We start from the raw sequence: 24,823 nt of genomic DNA, 5'->3' as shown, positions 1-24,823 counted from the left end.
GATGGAACACAAACACAACACACTCTCTCTCATTCTCTCTCTCTCTCGTGTGTTACTTTGTTACCCTGCCTTCCAAGTACAATTAATCTTACAAAAAATACAATTGTGGGTCAGCATTGTGGAGTAGTATATAAAGCTATTGCCCATGATTATGGTGTCCCATATGGGCACTCATTTGAGTGCCAGCTCTCCTACATTTTATCTGTTTCCATGCTGATGGCCTGGGAAAAGCAGCAGAGTATGGCCCAAGTGTTTGGGCCCCTGTTACCCTTCTGGAGAATTCAAATGAAACTCCTGGCTCCTGGCTTTAGCTCCTATTATGACCATCTGGGGAAGGAACCAGTGGATGGAACAGTCTCGCTGTCCCTCCCTCTCAATTTGTAACTCTGAAAATAAATCTTCCAGAAAAAGAATTAACACAGTTAAATTACTATGTGGCAAGCTTCTGTGTGACTAAATATTGAATGTGCACTTCAGTGTGTGCAGCTTAAACAGCAATAATTATGTATTTATGGATGTATAATTATATAGTCATATACATTATGTGATAGTACATTAGAGAATTATAGTTTTTAAAAATTTATAGCTTTTTTCTGAAATAAAAATGCTAACTTTGTATAGATTAAATGAATATATGGAATGTTGCAGTTATATTCTTTTTTTCTTTCCTTCATTTGTTTAAAGCTAATCTTTTGTTATTTCTTCAGTGGATTCAGTGTATCTGAATAAATCAAATGAAGATATGCAGACATTATCTGTTTTGTTCCCCAACACACCGGCTTCCCCACTAGCCAAACACCAGGGCTCAGCATTCCACATCAAACAACAGACGTTCCCTGCCTGCACCTGATTCATGAAAACAAACAAGTGTCTATTAGATGTTTCTAGGCCTAAGCTGGAAAGCTAGTAATTGCCCCCTTGTGGTGAAACGTGTGTGCCTTTGGTTAAACTAAGGCTGATTACCCTCCTGGTCACGGTGAAAACCAGCTTCCATCCCTTTCGAAAGGGATCGTAGTCTCAAAAACAAAGTGTGACGTGGTTTCCCCATTGTTCACCCTGAAGGTTGTAACTCAGTTATTCTCTCTGGTCTGTGCTTTTAGTTCTGATTCAGGTATTCCGGTTACCTGCTCCAACAACTTCTGCTTCAACCTGTTTGGCAGCTAACCAGCTTGGGGAAAACACAATGCTATGGGCCAGTTAGACAAGCTGGCGACCACACTCATGATCACATCCTATTTTCCTGAATTCCCAATTCGCAAGTAACACACGATTAACGAGCACAGAGAAGTGACTCGGGTGATCCGCCCAATTTCCAGCACATGTTAGGTCACTGCCTGCTGAAATTGTCAGGAACTACTAAGTTATTTCTCCGAATGGACTTTGTCTTTACTTCTCAGACCTTCCACTTACCAGTTCACTTGGCCACAATCGATCGGGCTTATCCAGGCCAAAGTCGTGAGCCAGGAGCTTCATCTGAGCCTCACACATGAGAGAAGGGCCCCAAGCAATGAAACCATCCTTTGATGCTTTTCCTAGCTGATCAGCAGAAAGCCGGATTGGAGGTAGAGCATCAGGTAATCAAATCAGCACCCTATGGGATGTAAACACTGCAAACGATGGCTTAACTCACTGTGCTAATGAAACTTAAAAAATTAAGCTTATTTATTTGTAAGACAGAATTGAGTGAAGGAAGAGAACAGAGAGATCTTGGGCCCGGAGCGGTGGCCTAGCAGCTAAAATGCTCGTCTTGAACATGTCAGGATCCCATAGGGGCACTGGTTCTAATCCCGGCAGCCCAGCTTCCCATCCAGCTCCCTACTTGAGACCTGGGAAAGTGGTAGAGGACAGTCCAAAGCCTTGGGACCCTGCACCTGCGTGGAAGACCCGGAAGAGCTCCTGGCACCTGGCTTCGGATCGGTGCAGCACCGGTGGTTGGAGCTCACTTGGGTAATGAATCATCAGACGAAAGATCTTCCTCGCTGTCTCTCCTCCTCTCTCTATATATAACACTTTCCAATGAAAATAAATAAGTAAAAAAAAAAAAAAGGAAACAGAGAAATCTGCCATCTACTGGTTTATCTGCAAGTGGCCGCAAGAATTGTGACTTGGCCAGTTCAGAGCTAGGATCCTAGAACTCCATCTGGTTTTCTACTTGGTGGCTTGAGTCTAAGTCCTTGATCTGTCTTCTGGTGTTTTTCCAGAAGCTCAGAGAGGGCCTGGATCAGAACTGGAGCATCAGGGATTCAAACTGGCCCTGGTACAGGATGCTAGAGTCACCAGCAGGGCTTAATGTGTTCTATCACAATGTCAGCCCCAGAATGAATCACTTTTAGTTCAAGAAAAATAAAGGACTTTTCTAATTAAAACTTGACAATTGTGTCTTATATATATAAATGTGCATATTTGTTTAACTATCCTGTGAGATTAGAGGCATTTTGTTGCATTGTTATGTACCATCAAACTCACATTCAGCACTGTCTCATACCACTGAAAATATTTGTGTGACAACAGAGCAGTAACAGCATTACTTCCAAACACATTGCTTGAAACAAACACGGTGTATCATAAATTGCTTCTTTCCTGGTTCAACAACCCATGGTAAAAAGGCTCTCTTTTTGGAGCTGTTGGAAAGGCATTTTCCAGTTGCTTTCACTTGTGTTGTCTCTATTGTCACGCCTTGTACTTGGCCTAACCTTGTCACCTTCAGGTGTTCATAAAGTTAGAAGGAATTCATCCAAATAGACTCTTTTATCTATACGTTTTTAAAAAGTTTTCATCACTACAAACTTATACTAGTAAAGATAAACAAAGCAGTAACTCTAGAAATTTTATTAAATGTAACAGAAACTGCATTCACAAGCTGTAAATAACTTGGCTTTCACTGAAAACCAATAATAAGATAACAAGTCTTGTTTATATTACATATTTGAATGATTTATACTGAATGATCATATAATTCAAGCAGTGTCCTTACAGCACATGGAAACCACTGTGAGGACAGATGTTGGTGACAATTTTATTTTTCCCTTCCCACACTCCCCAAGCCCAATCCCAATGCAAAATCCAGAGTAGCCATGATAGCTTGCTAGGTACAGCACCAAGTAAGAACCATCTCTCATAGATTCCACACATCATCTTGAATTTGATAGGGCTACAGTAACATTTAAATCCGTGGTAGTTTATAACTCGCACTTGCAAAGGTCATGAGATCAGAGCATTTTGCACCAGAATGCATCTTGTACTCAGAGAATGTTGAGTTGGACTGTGTTTTATAGGTTATTGAATTCCAAATTTAGACACAAGGAAAAGAAAGCAAACAAATGAAGTGATGTAAGTTATGTAGAAGAGTGGAGTGAATCTATAGTTCATTCTCATGTTTATAGCACCATATTGCCTAAGCACAAGGAGAGAGGCATGAGTTACCTTGCAAACACAAAGAAAAAACACATCCGGGCTATGGTCTAAATACCTACAGCCCAACTAGAAATGACATTTCCAGGCTGATTATTTTCTTCTCCATAGGCCTCATTTGGAATGAGAAGTGCATTATAGAATCTTTTTTTACTTCTTTAAAACAATGTTTAACTGATACAGTAATGGTGCATTTCCAAGTGCTGCAGAAAGTTCACAGTAAATGAAATTAAAGGCTATGATTCGTTTGGGAGAAAGAATTATGTAGTCTATGGATCTGAATGATTTTAAAAAAAGTTCAGAAGAGGTGATCATTGTGGAAAACTTACGCATGGTATCAAAAATATTGCACTAAACCAACTTTAATAGAATTTAAAATTTGTTTGTAATTCCCTTGTGTTTGTGAGGTACTATATGAAATTTTGGTACCTATAATTATTAGTCTGCAGTAATTGGCATATCTATCACCTCAGTTGGATTTTCATGCTATATTGGTGTGTTTGCTAATGAAAAGAATCTTGAACATTGTGCCGTCTAGCCTCTGGCATCCGACTGTTGGATTTTCTTGGCTGTATCATCAAGAGGGAATATTGTAACACTGGTTTAAAATAAAAACTAAATTTCATTTATTTGAGAAGTAGACAGAGACAGACAGAGCTTCCATCTATCGGTTGACTATCTCAGTGTTCACAAAGGCCAGGTCTGGGATAGTGCAGACTCCAGCTTGGAGCACAATTTCATGGCTTCTTCATGAGTGGCAGGAACTCAGCCTAGTCAGCCTTCTCCACCACAGTCCTGCTGGAAGCTAAAGCCAGGGGCAGGCTGCAGAATCTGGGTGATCCAGTGTGGGTCCCAGACATGCCAATGGTAAGGGCAATTGCCTGGCCCCAAATAAATCTTTTGAATCACTTTGGGGAAGATGCATTAGGCTACATTTCCAAAAGTCACCCACATTCTAACTTTTTTTCAAAGTTATTTCAGGGGCAGAAGGAGATATGGAGAAAACTTCCATCTGCCACAAATGAGCACAACATCCAGGGCTGGGCCAGGTTCAAGTGAAGAGCCACGGCATCAGTCAGAATCTCCCAAACGGGCAGCAGGGACTCAGCTTTGTCCGTTCTTATCACTGCCTTCTAGCGTGGTCGTCAGTAGGATCCTCCACTCAGACACAGAGCCGGAAGTTAGGGCTGGGCCTCTGAACTCAGGCACTGCCACAGGGCACATGGCATCCCAAGCTGCGTTCAACCACTGCTCCAAGTACCCATCTTGTAGCTCTTGATTTCAACCTCCAAATAAAATTCTGATTTGCAAATAACCCTCCTGTCAACTCTGAGAAGTGAATGACAGCTATCCGCAGCCAAACAAAGGTGATTGCAGGAATGGGTAGGAAATCCAGACCCAGCGCTCATCTGTTTGCTGGAGAGAGTCTCTCCTCCACGGTGAGATGTCTCATTCGCTGTGACAGTTGATACTGCGACAATTGTCTTAAATCAAGGAAAGAACAGAAAACCAAGAATGCACAGTGAATACAGCAGAGCTAAGGGAAAAGAAATTTTTTATTAACATAGATAACAGATTTCACATATATTATACTTAAAATTTTAGATCACCATTCTTTACTCCCTGAATGCCCCTGCTTCCTTCCTTTCTGCTTTCTTTTTTATCTTTTACAAAAACATGATTTTTTCATCTACTTCTCCATCACATATAGATTGTTACTAACGTCGCAGTGCTGCCTTATTCCTGCAAAGTTCTGCCACTGGATCCCACTCACTTCTAGGGCGACTGCAGGCCCCTATGGCTGAAACCAGCTTTATAAAGTCTCCTGGTTACAACCATAAACTCTACCCCTCATGTGGTTTCTTATTTCAAGGATTGCACTATCATACTCTGAGGGTAACATTGCTTGGAAAAAAATATTTTGTTAATGTTTATTTATTAAGATGAATATATCTTCTTAGAGTCTCAACATTAAATTTGGAGAAATCCAGTATAATCAAATAGTGCAATTCTAGACTTCCATTTTTTTTTTTAAAAAAATTATTATTTATTTATTTGCTTGTTTGCTTGTGTTGGGAAGTCAACTATACAGAGAGGAGGAGAGTGAGAGTATGATCTTTGTCTGATGATTCCCTCCCCACATGGCTCCAATGGCCAGAGCTGCGCTGATCCAAAGCCAGGGCCTCTTCCGGTCTCCCACATGAGTGCAGGGTCCCAAGGCTTTGGGCTGTCCTTGACTCTCTTCCCAGATCTCAAGCAGAGAAGCGGATAGGAAGTGGGGCTGCCGGGATTAGAACCAGCTTGTGCAAGGCGAGGACTTTTGCCGTTAAGCCACCTCGCTGAGCCCTAGGCTCCCATTTGTTAATCTGGAAAGATACAGAATACATGTGATATACAATTAGTGCCTTACTTCCTCCAAGAGTTCTACAGCACATCTCTCAGGTGACAGTGATGTCAGTGAGGGGAGACCACAGGAAAAGTGCCCTGATACTTTAGAACTGTTTTCAGATTTTTTTTTAGCTGAAATTCAGAGGAAACTGCAGAGAAGATAACATGTTTGTTGCAACCGGGCCTCCCAATATTTAGCATATGAATTTAGGAGTGTAAAATAGGATGGGTAAAAAAAAAGAGATAGGGATAAAATGAAGAAAATCTCTAAAAACAAAGAAGGAATTGTGGACAGATAAGGGAGACAAACATGGACAAAAGAGGACAGAGGCCATTTCTGGTATTTCTGATTGTATCTCTATGCCTTGTCAGGATATATCCTTTATGCTGTAAATTCCTTTTTACTTGAAATAAGTAACTAAAAACTTTTTTTTCCTTGTGGCTCAGTTAATCTTGACTAAAATAAACATGTACGAAAAGTGTAGTAGCATTTCCCATAAATTTGTTACATAGACATAAATATACCACATCCACATAGTGGTAAATCTCATTTTCAATTAGTTCAAAGTGCCAGTTTTAGGAGTGTAGAAGAAGAAACACACGATCAAGAAAATAATGAATAATTTCTAGGTTTTCAGTCTTAGATTCATTCTACGTTGTTACATACCACACATTTCGCCCTCATATTTCTTTTCTCATACTGAGGTCCACCTGCTTCTGCCTCTTCCCATCATCCCTTTTCAGTCATGTATAAGATATAACTATGAGTAAATAACAGTTACTTTGTGGAATATTTTTTGAATTAAGATGATTTTGTAGTATGAACTGCTTTGTCCTGCAGTGAAAAATTGAGATTCTGCAGTTTTTTTTTCAAAAGGAAAATAACTTATCCAGAAAATGACTCACCAGGAAAAAAGGTTTTGAATTATTTGTTGTTAATATTTCCTACCAGTAAATCAACCCATAACATAAATAAATGGTCTCCTCTTGCTAGAGTTGCCCTTTTCATTACAAATAGGTAGCTAAGATCTTTTAGCCTTGGTTACAGAAAAATGTTTTTCCAAGTATTTTTTATTAATTTCTTAAATAAAAATATCTACTTGTTTTGTTTCAATATCCTCTCTTAGATATCAAAACTTTACAGAGAACACACCGTATTGAGAGAAATTAAAGCTACCAAACTTGTCACCCAACATTCTTGATAAAAATTTAGGATAGTCAGGAGGAATCAAGATGGCAGAATAGAGTAAGGACACATTTTAATGGATGGAGAAACGTTTAATAAGGATGAAGCAGAGAGGACACACATTCCAGGAAACAGGAGAGGACAGAACAACAGCAGAGGGGTACCTGGAGACTGACAGACACAGGAAAGCAGCGAAAACATTGGTGTGGTGTGGCAGTGACTGATACTCCAGTTGCATTCAGTTGCATTCAGCTCACAGCGATCTGAACGCCACCAGCAGCCAGAACTCCACCAGCAGCCAGGTGGGAATAGACTTTCACTGGGAGCTTGGAAGGTGAACCCAGACAAAGAACTGTCCGTCCTGCTGGTCCGTTTCATTTGACCAGGAGCAGAGACAGAGCAGCAGATCCTAGATGGGCAGTGAGAGAGCAGTGTGGATTTCACAGCCCAGTCAGCCTCCTAGAGCCGAATTGGGCACCATTGTGCTTGAGGAAGCAAAGGCAAGGGAAAGGACTAAGCATACAATGAGGTAGGAGTGAATTCTTTGACTCAGTGAACTGCATCAACATGGCATTCTACAGGTTCCATCTCAAGACAGGTCTGGGTAGTCCTTAGACATAACGGCTAGCAGATCAAGAACTCTAATAGTGGCATGTCAGGCACCATTTTCTACACTGTGACAAAAGCTTAGGACTGCAGGGGACAACAGTGAACTGTGCATGTGCTGAGCTTGCGAGAACTCACTGAGTTCCATGGATTCCACTGATCCCACAGGAAAATAATACCGACTGTGGCATTGTATGGGTCAAAATAGGTCCGTGTGGCACCCAGACCTAACGTCCAACATGTCTGGGCAAGATCAGCACCACCAACAGTCTAGCTTTATAGGACACCTTGTGCCTCCCTAAATCTGGGACCTGCTCCAACCTGAAGTGGGAGAAAGGTTGCAGAGACAACAGTGCAGGCTCAGCACGGTATCACAGGAGGTGGAGAGTGGTGAGCCAAGAGCTGGGGCTGTGGAGACCATGGTGGAAATCTGACGCAAGAACCCAAACCTGGAACTTGCTGGAGGGAGTAACACAATTGGCTGCAAGCACAGAGTTGTGTACCAACCGCAATAAGTAAAATCAAACTATAGACCTGTGGGTGACACAGCTTAGAAACCTACCCCAAGGAGAAGAATCATAACTAGAAGTACAATGACCAAGAGCAAAAGAAGAGACAAAGGCAAAATGAATATTACAGAAGGCTCCCCTGTAAAGGAGCAAACCCTATGACAAACTCAGAGTTAACAGAGGAAGACATTGAGAAAATGGGGGATACAGAATTCAGAAAATTCACTATAAAGCTTCTGATCAACAATGAGAAGCACATACAATAGTTCAAAGAATTTAAGGAATATGCTAAACAAGAAAAAGCAAATCAAGATCGCTATGTCAGAAATTAAGAACACAGTAGAGCAAATTAAAAGTATAGTGGAGAGTCTACAAAATACAATGAAGCAAGCAGAAGAAAGAATCTCAGAATTGGAAGATTTTTCCTGTCACCAGCGGAAAGTAAGCAAAAAGCTGGAAGCAGAGCTGGATCAGGTCAAAAATAGTATTCAAGAATTGAAAGACACTATTAAGAGGCCAAATATAAGAGTTATGGGAGTCCCACAAGGTGCAGAAAGAGGAACTGGTTTGACAAATATATTTAATGAAATGATAAAGGAAAATTTCCCGAATCTAGAGGAAGAATTGGGAAACAACATCCAGGAGAAGCACAGAACTCCCAACAGGCCTGATCAAAAGCGATCTTCACCACGACACATGATCATCAAGCTCTCATCAGTTGAACATAGGGAAAAGATCCTTAAATGTGCACTTGAAAAAAAAAAAATCAATAGACCTATAAAGGAGTGCCAATTAAACTCACAGGAGATCTCTCACAGAAAACTCTACAGTCAAGAAGAGAATGGAGTGAAATATTCCAGACTCTAAAAGAAAAAAAGTTGTCAGCCCAGGATAACATATCCAGCAAAGCTTTCTTTTGTTTTTGAAAATGAAATAAAATTCTTCCACAGTAAAGAAAAGTTAAAAGAATATGCCTCTTCCAAACCTACCGTACAAATGATATTTCAAGATGCTCTCTTCACAGAGAAGAGGAATAACACCCACCAAAACCAAAGTCAAACGAGAAGAACATTCCAGTAAAATGACAACAGAAAACTAAATCAGTGAACAGCCCATTCCTAAAATGACAAGACCAATTTACCTCCCATACATATTAACCCTGAATGTAAATGGCTTAAGCTCCATCAAACATCATAGATTAGTAGACTGGATTAAAAAGCAAAACCCATCTATTTATTGCCTATAGAAGACACATTTCACCAACAAAAATCAGCGGAAACTGTATCTCATGGATTTTGATTTTTTTTTGTTTTTGTTAGTTTCATCTCTTCAAAGCACTTTCTTCTGAGTAAATTCTTCAATGACTTATAGATGATAAAGTAGCATTATTTTCTTCAAGAAGTTTCTTTTTTTTTCATTTCTTCCGTGACACATTAGTCATTAAGTAGCATGTCATTTAACTACATGGTATTCTTAATTTCTTTTTTCTTTCTGTTGTTGATTTTGTTTTGTGGCTTTTCATTAAGGGGATGTATAGTAGCTATGTAATGGAGACTGTCATATCTAGTAACATGTTATTTAACTTCATTGCACGGTAAATTTCTATTTTTCTTCCTATTTTTGATTCTGCACTGTGACTTTTCATTTAAGGGGATGTACAGTAACTGTGAAATGGAGACTAACATCCAGATGTGAGACTAAAGTGTAGTATGCATCTCTACTTCCAGACAAAGATGAATTTACAATGAAACTATTTACTATATCTTGACAATAGGATGCTGGACTCTCTACCATTGTCCACGCATGCAATGATGGACATATGACTGTGTATGAAGAACTATACTTTAGTAATGATAAAGAGGAACTAGGTGAGAGGGGGGAAATGGGGAGAAGATAAGGGAAATCCCAGGAGCCTCTTTAACTGTTTCATAAAATGATAATAACAATAATAAATTAAAAGAAGATTAACAAAAGATTTAGGATAGTCAGGATATAAGAGTAATTTTGAGATGTGAGACATTAAATCATACACATCAAAGTAGGTATTATCTACTCTGGCATGATACATAATCTAAAAGCTATACCTGCTCTAGGGAGTAAATAACAACACAGGGATGGAAGATTGAATATATAGATGCTTAAATTAATTCTTGGGTCATTGGTCTTCCTCAGAAAAAACTAAATTATCATTGTGGTAGTCCGACATGGATTTAGCAATGGTCAACTTTAGCCTCCATAGTTCACAATTAGAATGGTGCTAGCATTCTGTTTCATACTTCCAACATTTAACAAAAGTAATGCTTTAATGACTGCATCCCTGAAACCTTCCACATAAATGTGACCTCCTCGCACAAGAAACTGAACCTGGCAGTGAAAAACTCCTCTGTGGCAGACTGTGATTTATGTCTCTCCCAGCTTGGTTTTGTGCAGGCCCTGGGCTGGTGCTGCTGAGTCTTTTTTGGCATGGAGAGGGTAATGATCCTCCCAGGACATTCAGGAGTAAAGGCAGCGCAAACATAAATCAATGTCTCTGACCTTTCTCTCGCCCTATTGCGGCATGAAGCCTTTCGCTCTTCATTGTGATGTTCCTAGAGAGTTCCAGAATGTGTCAGCACGGCTCCTTCATCAAATCAGTCATTGTGTGGACAGACTGATGCACAGCAGCACTTCTAGACATAAAATGTTTAGAAAAGTGAACATTAAAAAATGTGTGCTCACTGAACATTAGATTTCACAATCACAGCAGGAGGCGAAAACCATGATCTTGGCACTAGGACAGGTTTCTGAGAAATTGGCTTAATGTAATCACACACTATTTAAAATTGTTTCTCAGATATTTTACAACTAACGGTGCCTCCAGGCAAGAATAATGAGAGAAAGAAAGTGCACGAAAGTGGTGGGCGGGTTGGAGAGAGAACTGTTCGTTCTTGCTTACATTAAAGTAGGATTCATCAGAGTGAGTTAGCTACTAAAAATCCACATAACGCTGTTTCAGTAGGAATGCCGGACATCGCTTCTTCTAGCTTGAGAGAGACTGCATTGTGTAAAGGAAATTTCTTCACTTGGTCTTAGCCAAAAGGCCGAGAAGTGATGTAAAGGCAATTTCTTTACAGAGACTCCTACTGCTCCTCGCTCTGTTGTGTGGTCAGGCCACGTTCTGCCACTGGACTACGAAACCTGTCGTCAGCCTTCCTTGAGTTGCTAAGGCAGGTGACTGCATTCATCAGCATGCTTGTTTGCCCTGTTTCCCAGTTAGTTAATTTTACAAACACATGTTATCTCAGATTCCCCACCAGAAGAAGGAACATTTAAGTTGATAATCCTCACCAACTGTAGGAAGTTGTTTCTAAAAATATGTAAAACTTTTTAAGTCACTCTTTTGTAAGGGTTAATATGGTATAGCTACTGAATAGTTAGCATCAGTTGGTACTTTCTGATTAGCTTATTATGGCATGTAGAGTGTTCAGTTGGGAAGTTGAATTTGGCTGGCGTAAGGGCTGGTGTTCAGTGTAGAGCTTTTATGATCTGGCCTGAGGGTTCAGGTAGGTTTTTACTACTGTGCCTTGGTACACTGCCTTACCACAGAGGTGGAGTCGGTAAGATAGAATGACTGCAATGAGCAGAGCCTCAGAAATTCGCTTGTGGAGGAAATTCTGATCTCCTCTGGCATCTCCTCTGATTGTCCTTTCTTGAAACATGCCTTACCATTAAAGCAAATGCAATGCCTTCCAAACAAGTTAGATATAAAGCTTCCATTGGTAACTCGTGGCAGCTTAATAATGAAGCTGAAACAGACCTCAGTACATTTCCCATGGCTTAATAGTTTCTTTGTGGCATGTAATTAAAATATGCCTGTATCATTAAGTGACATTGTGAGGCTTGGAAGGATTCTGAGAAGCACTTTGGGAAGGGAGTGCATACATAAGTTGTGAGAAAACATCATAAAAGATTTTAACACAGGTTATTTCTGGAAGGAAAGAGTCGTTACAAACGTTCATTAAATTCAGCCTCCTTGCGTCACTGATAGGACAGCCAAGCATTGAAATGACAATAGGTGGGTTGGTAATCTTGATCACACAAATAAATAGTGGCAAAACCAGCACACGTGAACAGTCAGTAAGCTCCAAGTCTGGCCTTATCTGAGGAGAAACTACTCCTCTAGTTCCCAATAACTGCTCTGATTTGACTACAGTGAAAGGAAAACTAATGTTGACTTTCCATAGACATGCATGTTGTTCCAGGGGCCACAGTGAAGGCTTTGAAGAAGACTTTGGCTTCTATTTTGAAAAAAAAAAAATGGAAGGACTATGCACTCAAAAAATACTGACTTTTGCATGATTGATTATGTAGGCGTCATGACATTGCTGGAATTGCTTTTCTGCTCCATGTTGTTTCCCAGAGCATCTGTGGCAAAACAGATCATGTGTCCCATGTCGGAGTGGTGAGGTTTGAGTCCTGGTCTCACCATTCCAACTTTCTGCAAATGATCATCCTTAGAGGTGATAAAATGTGGGCCAAATGAATGGATCTTAATCACCAATGTGAGACAACTGGATTTACTTCCTGGCTCTCATCTTGGTCCGTGTTGACCCTGGATGTTATGAGCATTTAAGAAGTGAAACAGAGGGTAGGAACATTCTCTCTCTCTCTCTCTCTCTCTCTCTCTCTCTCTCTGTCTATCTCTCTCTCTCTCTCTCTGTCTCTCTCCCTCTTTCTGTTTCATTCTCTTGGTTACTGTGTTTTTCAAGTGAAAAAAAAATCTGTATGTAGAAACATGACAGATATTTTTAAAACAACCTTGTTGCTTATAACTGTTAAACTGATTTCCCAAGGTCCCATTTAGCATTGACTGTGATAATATTCTAACCTTAACAATTTTTTAATACTGTATGTTGAATTTCTAAAATTTCTTACCAGTTGTAGTGAAAAAATGCTCAAATTTTTCCGTGTATTTGAAAATTAGGCAATGTCATAAACAGATGTTGATTACATAGAATGTTGTTTTGCAAGCACTGGAAACAAGAGATATTTAGGGTTGGGACTGATAGTACAGGTCTCCTAAATTTCTTGATTAGCAAAAATGAGAAACTGCACTGGGATCCAAACAATGCAACTGGGTCCTGCATTTCGATTAGAAAGAATTTCGGGCTGGAACTGAGGCTGATGTAAGTGCCGTCACCTGAAGCCATTGTTTCAGTGTGTGCCTCCTAGAGAAATCTCTCAGGAATCATGGTCACGAGTATCCTGTGGTGCAGCCAACCACCATACCTGCACACTCATTTTGATTAGGTGGTTTTTAGACTAATGAATTATTGCTTCTGAAATGAAAATATATAGCATCTTATTTCTGTCAATTAGAGCTATCCTACCAGTTCACTGGTATCCTTGTGATTTTTATATTATGCTTCTATTACTATTTTATTGCAATATTCCAGTTGTCCAGAAAGCAATAAGAAATGTAGATGTTTTGTGCCTAAGGGTGGATTGCACTGTTACGTTTCAAAAACTCCATTACCCACATTTCAAGAGAGACAAGAAAAAAAGAAAAGCATTGCAGCTAAATTGTCCCTTTTTAACAACCGTTTTCTAATTTATGCAGGTGTCATACTTACTATGATTAGTATGCCCAAGCGTTAAACATAAACGTAAAGCCAGCTAAAGTCCTTACCTTGCACATGCCAGGATCCCATATGGGTGTCTGTTCTAACCCTGGGAGTTCTGCTTCCCATCCTACTGCTCCCTTCTTGTGACCTGGGAAAGCAGTGGAGGACAGCCCAAAGCTTTGGGACCCTGCACCAACATGGGAGACCGAAAAGAGGCTTCAAGTTCCTGGCTTCAGATCAGCTCAGCTTTGGCCATAGCAGCTACTTGGGGAGTGAATCAATGGACAGAAGATCTTCCTCTCTGTCTCTCCTCCTCTCTGTATATCCAACTTTCCAATAAAAATAAAATAAATCTAAAAAAAAGAATCATGATAAAAATGTGTATATGCGTCTGTGTACATGTACAGATATCTTCAAATAACCCACCTAAAAAAAAAGATTTATTTATTTTTATTGGAAGGATGGATATACAGAGAGGAGGAGAGACAGAGAAGATTTTCCGTCTGATGGTTCACTCCCGAAGGGACCGCAATTGCTGCAGCTGAGACAATCTGGAGCCAGGAGCCAGGAGTTCTTCCTGGTCTTCCACGCAGGTGCAGGATCCCAAGGTTTTGGGCCGTCCTCAACTGCATTCCCAGGCCACAAGCAGGGAGCTGAATGGGAAGCGGAGCTGCTAGGATTAGAACCGGCACCCATATGGGATCCTGGTGTGTGCAAGGTGAGGATTTTAACCACTATGCTATCGCGCTGGGCCGAGAACCCACTTTTTTTATTCGCAGAAATTCAAAAATTTTCATGAGCGCATTCATAAGCTTGGGAGACAGAATTTGGAGGGTCAGATTGATTGACTTCTAGCTTGAGGATTTTTTTTTTTCATTTAGAAATATTTTATTTTGTTTTATGATATAGTTCCATAGGCTCTGCGGTTGCTCGTGACCTACCCCAAGGTCCCTCCCTCCTCCCCGCCCCCATTGATTTTTACAATGGATTGTCCAGTTTAGCAGGACATTCAGGCCGTGAGTTTCCAAGTTAGTCATTCCTTTATGAGGACAGAAAGGAGATTTTCAGGACATTTTAAATAGCCTCTTCGCTTCTCTCTCTTTCCCCCTTCTATCTTCCTTTTTTTTGTTGTTGTTTATTTTTTAAAAAGTTTTAATGATATATTTAGTTTCATTAGAAAATCAAATCTACAGAGAGAAGGATACACAGAGAGAAAGATCCTCCTTTCACTGGTTTACTCGAAGGTGCCTGCAACAGCTGCAGATGAGCTGGTCCTAAGCCAGGAAGCAGGAGCTTCTTCTGGGTCTTCCATGTCGGTATAGAGCTCCAAAACCTTGAGCCATCCTCCACTGCTTTTCTCTGCCACAAAGAGTGAGCTGGATGGAAAGGGGTGCAGCCGGGGCACGAACCAATGCCCACATGGGATCCTGTCAGGTGCAAGGAGAGTATTTTGCCACTGACTGAGCTGCAATGTCGGGGCCTGTCCTTCTTTTTTGTTATCCTAATCCTTCCATTCTCGTTTTCCTAGTCCTCTCTCTTATCCCCACTCCTTTTTATCTGCCCTCATTGCTCACTGATGGTGGTAACAGATGCAAAGTGCTTCAAGGTTGAGGTTAAAAGCTCTGTAGATAGAAATTCAGACATTTTTCTTTGAAAAATTGTTCAGGCGCTTGCATTCCTATCATACAGTATTTTCCTTAAACCTGTATCTATACAAGATGGAGAATATGATCTCTGAGCTCTACAAATTTGTTTCCCCAATTTTTTGCTTTCATTTACATACAATTTTAAAAATAGATTTTATTTATTCAACTTCTACTGAACGACTGAGAGAGAGCAATGACCTAAATTCCTATGATGACTGAGGTGAACCAGACAAAAGGAGGAACCAGGACTTGAACCCTGGTCTCTCACCTGGTAGCAGGGACTCAAGTACTTGAGCTATCACTTACGCTTTTAGGATAGGCATTAACAGGAAGCTGAATTGGGAGTGTCTCCACCTAGACATACCCATAAAGAGATGAGGATTTTCTAAACAGATGCTTAACTTCTAGAACAACTCTGCACCACGATTCGATTTTTGATTGCTTTATTAATTTTTATTTTTTATATTACTTTGTAGAGATTAGCCATTCTTCACTCTTGGAATCCAGGGACTTAAAGAAAGACTGACTCATGTCCACAGCTTCTCTGTGCCGTAGGATTCCTATGTCCACTCACTCTTTTGGTCTATGTGTTGTAGGATTCCTATTATCCAAATCATCCGGCAATGACCGAGCTGAAATTAAAGTAATAAGTACACTGGACATGTACTGTTCTTGGTATATTTTCTTTAGATTTTGCAATTCAGAGCATCAAATACAGTGCACATGGAGGACCAATTGGATCTAAAGTAATCTGTTCCTTCTTCATGCACTTCCTGTTTCAATATCTACATCTTTTTCCCATGACATTAGGCTCCAAAATGTAAGAGCAAGTGTACATTCTGTCAAATACTTTCCAATTTCAAGTTAATGTACTTCCTATATACACTAACCATAATAGGAAACATTTCACTGTATGTCTGATTTACTTTATACCGTAAACACTTTAAAAATAATTACACCCTGGTTAAATTGTATGATACACATATTAATTAATGAACTGTTTAGTAGGATGTGGATAATCCTCTTTAAATGGTTAGCTATGTGGCCCATCTTGAGATTCATGGTTCTGGATTTCAGAAAAAGTATCCCTTGTTATTAATTGGATCCAAATGTTTAGAAATGGAAATGACTTGCAGGCACAGATAGCTTATACCCCATTATCATTATTATTATTATTATTATGAGACATCAAGATGTAGAAAATACCTCTCCTAACATAAATGTTCTTGTTGGCAACCAATCCCACCACTCCACAGTTTGATCCTTAGCAAGGCTGAGCTTTCACATTCCCCCACTGGAGAGAGCAGTGGGACTGCACACGTGGTTAGTTTGTACAGGGAAAAGAGGGGGAAGGTCATAAACCAACATGCTCTACGACATTTGTTAAAACTAAAGGCACCTTTTCCTTTCCAGAGGCCAAAGGAGCAAGTGATAAAAAAGATACCACAGAGTTCTAATAAGAAAACATTTACTTATAGGAAGCAGTAGCCATTAAAAGATTATTCTGTAAGTACACTGAAGAAGGAGAAGACACAGAATCTAGATTATGGTTCTGTTTTCCTCCTGTCCAGCTCTTGTAGCTTAGATTTTTATTCTAAATGACATTTTTAAGATTTATTTATGTTTTTATTGGAAAGGCAGATATACAGAGAGGAGGAGAGACAGAGATGGTCCACTCCCCAGGCGGCCGCAATGGCTGCAGCTGAGACAATCCTAAGCCAGGAGCCAGGAACCCCTTCCAGGTCTCCCATGCAGGTGCAGGGTCCCAAGGCTTTGGGCCGTCCTCAACTGCTTTCCCAGGCCACAAGCAGGGAGCTGGATGGGAAGCAGGGCAGCCGGGATTAGAACCAGCGCCCATATGGGATCCTGGTGTGTGCAAGGCGAGGACTTTAACCACTATGCTATCGTGCCAGGCCCCCTAAATGACATTTTCAACAGGAAAGGACTGTAAAGCCATTGAGTGTGAAAGTCTCGTCACATTCTTAAAGATGTATTAATTTGAAAGGCAGAAAGAAATGGAAGGAAACACACATACACACAGAATGAGAGAGAGAGAATCTTCCTCCTATTAACCACAACAGCCATGCTGAGGGAAGAAGCCAGGAACTCTATCCTGGTCAGCCATGTGGGCAGCAGGAGGGCGAAGTGCTTCAGTGTCCCCCAGGTGTATTAGCAGGAAGCTGGATGGGAAATGAAGCAGCCAGGATTTTAGACATGTGAGGCTGGTGGTGGTTTAACCATTTATATTACGATGGCAGTTCCATCTTCATTTTGTTCATGAGAGTCAGTGTTACAGAGGGAATGTGGGATCTTCTATCTGCTGTTCACTTCCCAAATGGCCTGAATGGTTAGGGCAGGGCGAGCTCAGGGCCATGAACCTTCAACTCCAGCGTGATCACACACACAACCTTGGCCCTCATCTTCACTTTTAAGAATGAGTAGTATACTAGGTACTGTGTCAGGGCAGTTTATATTCTGTCATTGTGAATTGTCAGAGTTCCCTAACTCCTAAAGTCCTAGAGGATTAAACTTCACAATCTTTAAGTGCCTGATTGTGGATTAAAACCCCGGTTCTCCAGCAGATCATTCTGCCATGCTTGTGGCATAGGAATCTTGAACAAAGAAATATTTCGTGTTTTCCTTTGCATGTGTCAATATATATATGTGTGTGTGTATACGCATATATGTGTTCATAATACATATACATATATATGTATATATGAATATATATGCATATATATGAATATATGTGCGTATATGTATGTATCAGATTTACCCAGGATTCACTTTCTGCCCACTTCTCACACAATATCTAGATGTATGCTGTTTCCCAGTTGGAGAGAAAAGAGCTTGAAAACTTCTGAGCAAACAGATTGTTAGACAAGAGGGGAAGCTATTGTTCCAAAGTGCAGCTTGATTCTTAGCACTTGCACAACCACTGACAAAGAATTCATGATCATCACAATACATATTCTCTTGGTCTTACTGGTTCTAGACTTAGAATTGTTGTTGTTTGTTTCATGAAAAAAAGTTGTGAATTTGGTATCTATTATTTAGAAAAACAAACTTTGACAACATACTTTTTTAACACTAAAAAATTGCTTTAATGCTAGTGGTTCATCTCATAAACAATTAAACAGGCACTTGAGACTGAGCAGCTGTGTGTCAGCATAAAACAAGCACTTCCTCATTCCCTGGGCTGCGGAGTTCAGATCAACGATGCACAGCCAAAACCCTCCTGGCATCGTGAACTCCCACTATCCTCAGCAAGGGGTTGATGGTTCAGAGAGCCTGCATACACACACACACACACACACACACACACACACACCTTTGTTGAAACAAAATAATTTGGTGCAGAAGATTTCATGCAGCAAAAAGTGAGGGTGTTCCGGAGAGTTCTGTCCTGTCCATTGCATTTTCTTTTTTTTTTTTTAAGATTTATTTTTATTACAAAGTCAGATATACAGAGAGCAGGAAAGACAGAGAGTAAGATCTTCCGTCTGATGATTCACTCCCCAAGTGAGCTGCAACAGGCCGGTGCACACTGATCCGATGCCGGGAACCACGAACCTCTTCCAGGTCTCCCACATGGGTGCAGGTTCCCAATGCATTGGGCCATGCTCGACTGCTTTTCCAGGTCGTAAGCAGGGAGCTTGATGGGAAGTGGAGCTGCCGGGATTAGAACCGGTGCCCATATGGGATCCCGGCGAGAACAGGGCCACGCCGCCGGGCCCTGTCCATTGCATTTTCAGATAGGTGCCTTATATGGTCTACCAGCTGAACATATGAGAGACATTGGGAGGAGAAGGTACCTACAGCTACAAATAAAAAAGATCCACAGTAGAGTAGATGCTGCCCACTTGAGTCTCTCTCTCTCTGTCTTTCTTTCTCTCTCTCTCTTTCACTCTTCTGGCACAGATATGCTGATATATCTGCTGGCCATTGGTCTACCTGGCAGGTCAGGTTCACAGGGGCCAACCTCACCCACCCAGCCCCACCCACCCCCATTTCTGTAGGATGATACTTTGGGGTGAAGCAGTGTTGGTCTAGTTGTCATTCTCAGATTCAGAATCTGGTGTCACTGTCTGATATCTGGGCCCTGTAGACTTCTCACCTGCCCCAATCCTGTCTATAACCAGGTGCCACAGGACGCTGGTAAGCAGGATGCCCACCACATGGCAGAGAAATGGGATTGGGGTGCCCTTCTCTGTGGGTGTTCTTCTTGATTCCTATCATTTTGTTTATTATTCCATAAACAGTTTAACAATGACAGAATCAGGGCAGCCGTGCGGCTCTGGCTTGCACACACCCAACCTTTGCACACACCCAATATTCTAAATAGGCTGATCACATCTTCTTGGTGTACCTCAAAACAGTGATATGTGAGATTCTCAAGACATGAAAGTGGCAGCTCTTGGCATCCCATCAAATAAAAGACTAAAGCCAGAAAGGATGTGAACTGGTTCCCCCAAATCCATCCTGTAGACTTCCAGCATTGACTCAGTACTCCTCAGACTGCCCATCAGTGGTGCCCTGGTTCCCCAGCATCCTACCGACAGACCTCTGCTGGGGACATATATGGACCCCTGCTGGCCTAAGCAAATCAAGGTGACTCTAAAACCACACTGAACTTGGGACCCTCAAGGCCTGTCAGAGTGACAGAGGGCGTCTGGAAGTGTGCCAAGATTCAAGTGGCCCAGGGAAGAGTAAGCTTTGTGGCACTGTGGTGTGTCCCTAAGGCTCTTGGGTAGCTTAACTCTCTATGTCCCAGGGTCTCCAAGTGTGAACTGCACTGGAGGACGTCACATAGTGGCTAGACTGGACAGGCAGGTACTGAACAGGGCACCTGTACCAGGGTACACAACATCTGAAGGGAGACAGTCACTGCAGTGTAGCATACATACAGGAAGGATGGCAAGTGTCTCTGTTCCAGAAAATCTCAGCCCTTTTCTTGCCGGTACAGCACCACCTGTCATGTGCTGTGGGCATGGCCCTTGGGAGGGAATGGAAAGGAGGCGACCCACATCAAACCCACCACATCCGGAGAAGACGGTATCTTAGGCAAAGAAGGTTAGGGTTACCCCTTCACAAATCCACAAAGACCCAAGAAGCACCAGCCTGGCTCCCGATCAGTAAGACCAACACGTGGATAAATAGCTTAGACAAATAGCTTAGTTCTGAGGGCAAAGTCCACACACGGGTAACCCAGCAGCAGCAATCACTGATGCATGAATACCTTGAAGTGGAATTCCAACAGGGTGCACACGCCCAGGTCCTGCAGGCAGAAGAGTGCGGTCAGCACAACGCAGAGCATGCCCACAAAGAGATTCCTGCTGACACAGAACAGGAAGAACACAAAGTAGTACAGCCAGTGCGTGTCCTCACAGTGTTCATATGCACTTCACAGTGGTATTGGTGCATGTCAGGTGACAGGGGCACATGGTCCTGCATGCCTCGGGCAAGCAGGTAGTGGGTATGCGTTGGAAGGAGCTCACTTGCCATGGTTTTAACATGACTACTGTTTTGCACAGAGATAAATTGAATGAATTGTCCAGGGACTGATTAGCGTAGTGTCATGGCCACCTAGGAATGGAGGCAAGAGCCTCAGAGGGGTATAGTTCCACAGGGGCACCGGCATCCAGCACTATGAGACAAGTAGGCAAGGCTATGGACCTGGCTGTGGGCTCTGCCATCCTTCAGGGCTCTGGTGGTGGAATACCAGAAGCATGATTCTGCATCAGTGTGGACTCAGCCATTGTGCATCCAGGGCTGAAGCCAGCAGGCAGGGGGGACTTTAGCAAAATTCTCTATATTAAATATAAGAATTCAAGCATGGGCACTGTGGCGCAATGTGTTGAGTCCCTGTTAACATACGCACATTACGCATGGATTGTCTGACCTTTGAGTCCTGATTCTGCTTCTGAGTCAGCGTCCTGTCTTGCACACCCTGGGTAACTGTGGATACTGGCTTCAGTCCTTTGGTCTCTGTCATCCAGATGGGAGATCCAAGTGGAGTCTCTGGTCCTGCTGTAGCCTCTGCTACCATGGGCACTGTGGTGGTGAACCAGTGACTGGATAGAAGATTTTCATTTTCTCTCTCTCTCTCTCTCCCCCCCCCCTCTCTCTCACACACACATTACATTGATAAACCTGAAAAAATTCATACTTTAAATGTAAATGATTATATGCTTTTGAGTACATAAAAGCAAGGTTAATGCCTGTGTTTAAATAACTCATTTAGTAAATGCAGAAGACTCTGCAGTGAGAATATTCAATAACAGTATCATCCAGAGCTTTCAGGTCTCCAGAGAATAAGGCACATAAAACAAAGGCAAGATTTGAGTTTCCATTTGCTTCTGATCAGTCAGTGAAATGGTTCTAGACAGGCAGCTTGTTGATGTTCTGAACCCCAGCTGTCAATCAGATTAAGTTAATAGATAAAAAGAACAAGCAAGGTGAACACAGTGAATGGTTGAAGACCAAAGATAATCCTATTAGTTCTGAGACAATATGTACACTTATTTGATCAATGAGTCACCTGCACTTCTGATGTGCTTCTGAAGCAACCATGATTTCAGCAGGTGTGTGTAATGGTGGAAATTGTAGCAAGAACAATGCAACACTGCAATTTATGAATAAACACAGAGCCACATGATCCTGGAATATTCTCTCTCTATTGGGACTGACAACATGGTTAATGGAACTGTCAGGTAGGACTACTTCTCATTGTAGTAATCCTGGTAGATGTCGTTTATTTCTCAAGTGACACAGTGTATGATGAATATATGGAACAACAAGTTTAAAAACCTATTAACTTTCATTTTAGTCTTAGAAATCATGTAGGTTTAATGGAACCATAAGAAAATTCTATGTATGGAGGCAGTGTTCAGAAAGATAGTGATCATTAATAGAATTTCATGATGATAGAAAGAGATAGCATGATAATAACACTGTGTATTAAGGTCTTTGATGGTAAGCTCAATGTAGTAGTGTTATTGGCATTTGAGCTCTATTTTATATATACTTGCTAATTATCCAAACACAAACTACCATTTACATAAATGATGACAGACATCATCATTCATTAAATATAGTGTGTTAAATAAATCCCAGGGTTGTTGTTATTTGATTGACAGCACTTTGGACAGTAAGTATACATACACTTCTTCCAACATACTTCTTTCCTTGTTGTGTATAAAAGAAAGAATGAGAAAACAGAGTTTTTAAAATTTTTTCATGGCTGCGGGAAATGGCATTTTTACTTTGATTTATTATTTGTTATTTTTATTTTTAGTATTTTCCATGATACAATTTTGTAGGCATAGGGATTCCTCCCTCCCCATTGCCATCTAGCCATCATTTTCCTGTTAAAATTACAATACTATACTTTTTCAGCAACAGTCACAAGTCTAACATTGTGCTACTTAAGTGTATCATGTATTTGATAACCATATTATCAAGGTATATTTAACAGTTTAATTAGTAATCCTCTTTTGATTCAGGAGTTGAGATGCATATTGCAATAATATTTTCATGAAAAAGGACATTTAAAAAAACATATATTGTTTATTTCTCTTTGGAAGGCAGAGGTGGACAGAAAGAAGGTGAGCAAAAGAGAAACATTCCAACTGATGGTTCACTCCCCAAATGAACACAACTGCAAGAGCTGATCTGATAGAAAGCTAGGGACCAAGAGCTTCATCTGTATCTCCCACAGAGATGCAGGGACCAAAGCACTTGGAACAATCCTGCTGGTTTCCCAGGCTGCAGTAGCAGGGGGCAAGATTGAACTTGGAGCAGTGAGGATTCTAACTCAGATCTTCAGGGGATCCTGGTGCCACAGGTATAGGCTTGATTCTGTTACACCATGGTGCTGGCCCCAGGAAATGAGTTAAAAAGGGAGTTATAAAGGGAGGCAGGGGAAGGAGGCCTTCCATCAACTGGTTTACTCCCTGATGGCTGCAGTATCTTGGATTGTGAAGTCTAATGTCAGAAGCAGGGAATCCTACCTGGCTCCTCCCATGGGGTGGTAGGGTTCTAAGCACTTGTGCCATCTTTCACTGCTCTTCCAAGCACATTTGCAGGGAGGTGGATTAGAAGTTGCGAGGAGGATGGGCCTAGCCAGCGCGGTAGCGTAGTGCTGAAAGTCATTGCCTTGGAAGTGCCGGGATTCCATATGGGCACTGGTCCTAACCCCAGCGGCCCAACTTCCCATCCAGCTCCCTGCTTGTGGCCAGGGAGCAGTTGAGGATGGCCCAACGTTTTGGGACCCTGCACCTGCGTGGGAGATCTGGAGGAAACTTCTGGCTTAGGATTGGCTCAGCTCCAGCTGTTGCAACCACTTGGGTGGTGAACCATCAAATGGAAGATAATCCTCTGTCTCTTCTCCTCCCAGTATATCCGTCTTTCCAATAAAAATAAATAAATCTTAAAAAAAAAAAGTGGGAGGCCCAGCGTGATAGCATGGTGGTAAAAGTCCTCGCCTTGATGCACGGGATACCATATGGTCACCAGTTCTAATCCCAGCGACCCTGCTTCCAATTCAGATCCCTGCTTGTTGCCTGGGAAAGCAGTTGAGGATGGCCCAAAGCTTTTGGGACCCTGCACTTGTGTGGGATACCTGGAGGAGGTTCCTGGTTCCAGGCGGCTGTGCTGACTGGAGATGGGCTGGTCCAAAGCCAGGATCCAGGAGCTTCTCCCTTCCTGGGTGGCAGCCCCAAGGATGCAGGCCATCCTCTGCCACATTCCCAGGCTATACACAAGCAGCTGAATTGGAAGTGGAGCAGGGAGATTCCAAGCAGCACCCATATGAGATGCTGATGTGGTAGGCAGCAAATTGCTACACTACTGGGCCAGCCACACTACAAAATATTTCTTAGCATGATTAGATTACAATTGAATTTATAATCTTCCATTGGTTGACACTGTCATTGTTCTCAAACAGTACTGAAGCAGTACTGTAACACATCTATGGCACCATTCAGTGACAGAAGACGCATTCCAAGATCCACAGCAGATGCTTGAAGTTGCAAATAGCACCAAACACTGCATAAACAATTTTTCTCTTAGATTCTCAACCTATGATGAAGTTAATTCATAAATTAGGCACCAAAGGAGATTAATAACTAGCAATAGAACAATTGATATGCTGGTAATGAAGTACACACATATCAACGCATTACTATTATTCTATGACTATAATACAGTGGCATACATATGACAATGTATTAACATGTTTTTTCAGCTTTTTTTACACAGCTTTTTGTTACTTTTTTCTAATGCTTACAGTAAAAATTCAGCAGGCAATATGGAGAGTTCTCCTGCACCGTATCATTCCTACCGTTATACGCCATTTTGCTTTATTTTAATTACTAGATGAGATTTTGTATTATAAGCAGAAATTTAATTTAATTTTATTATATTCAGAAGCTTTTCATTTAATAACTATTGTTTATTTGTTCATTTTCATCT

Source organism: Ochotona princeps, chromosome 3, assembly GCF_030435755.1.
Source record: "Ochotona princeps isolate mOchPri1 chromosome 3, mOchPri1.hap1, whole genome shotgun sequence".
NCBI classification, from domain to species: domain Eukaryota; kingdom Metazoa; phylum Chordata; class Mammalia; order Lagomorpha; family Ochotonidae; genus Ochotona; species Ochotona princeps.
Note: the sequence above shows the minus strand (reverse complement) of the source record.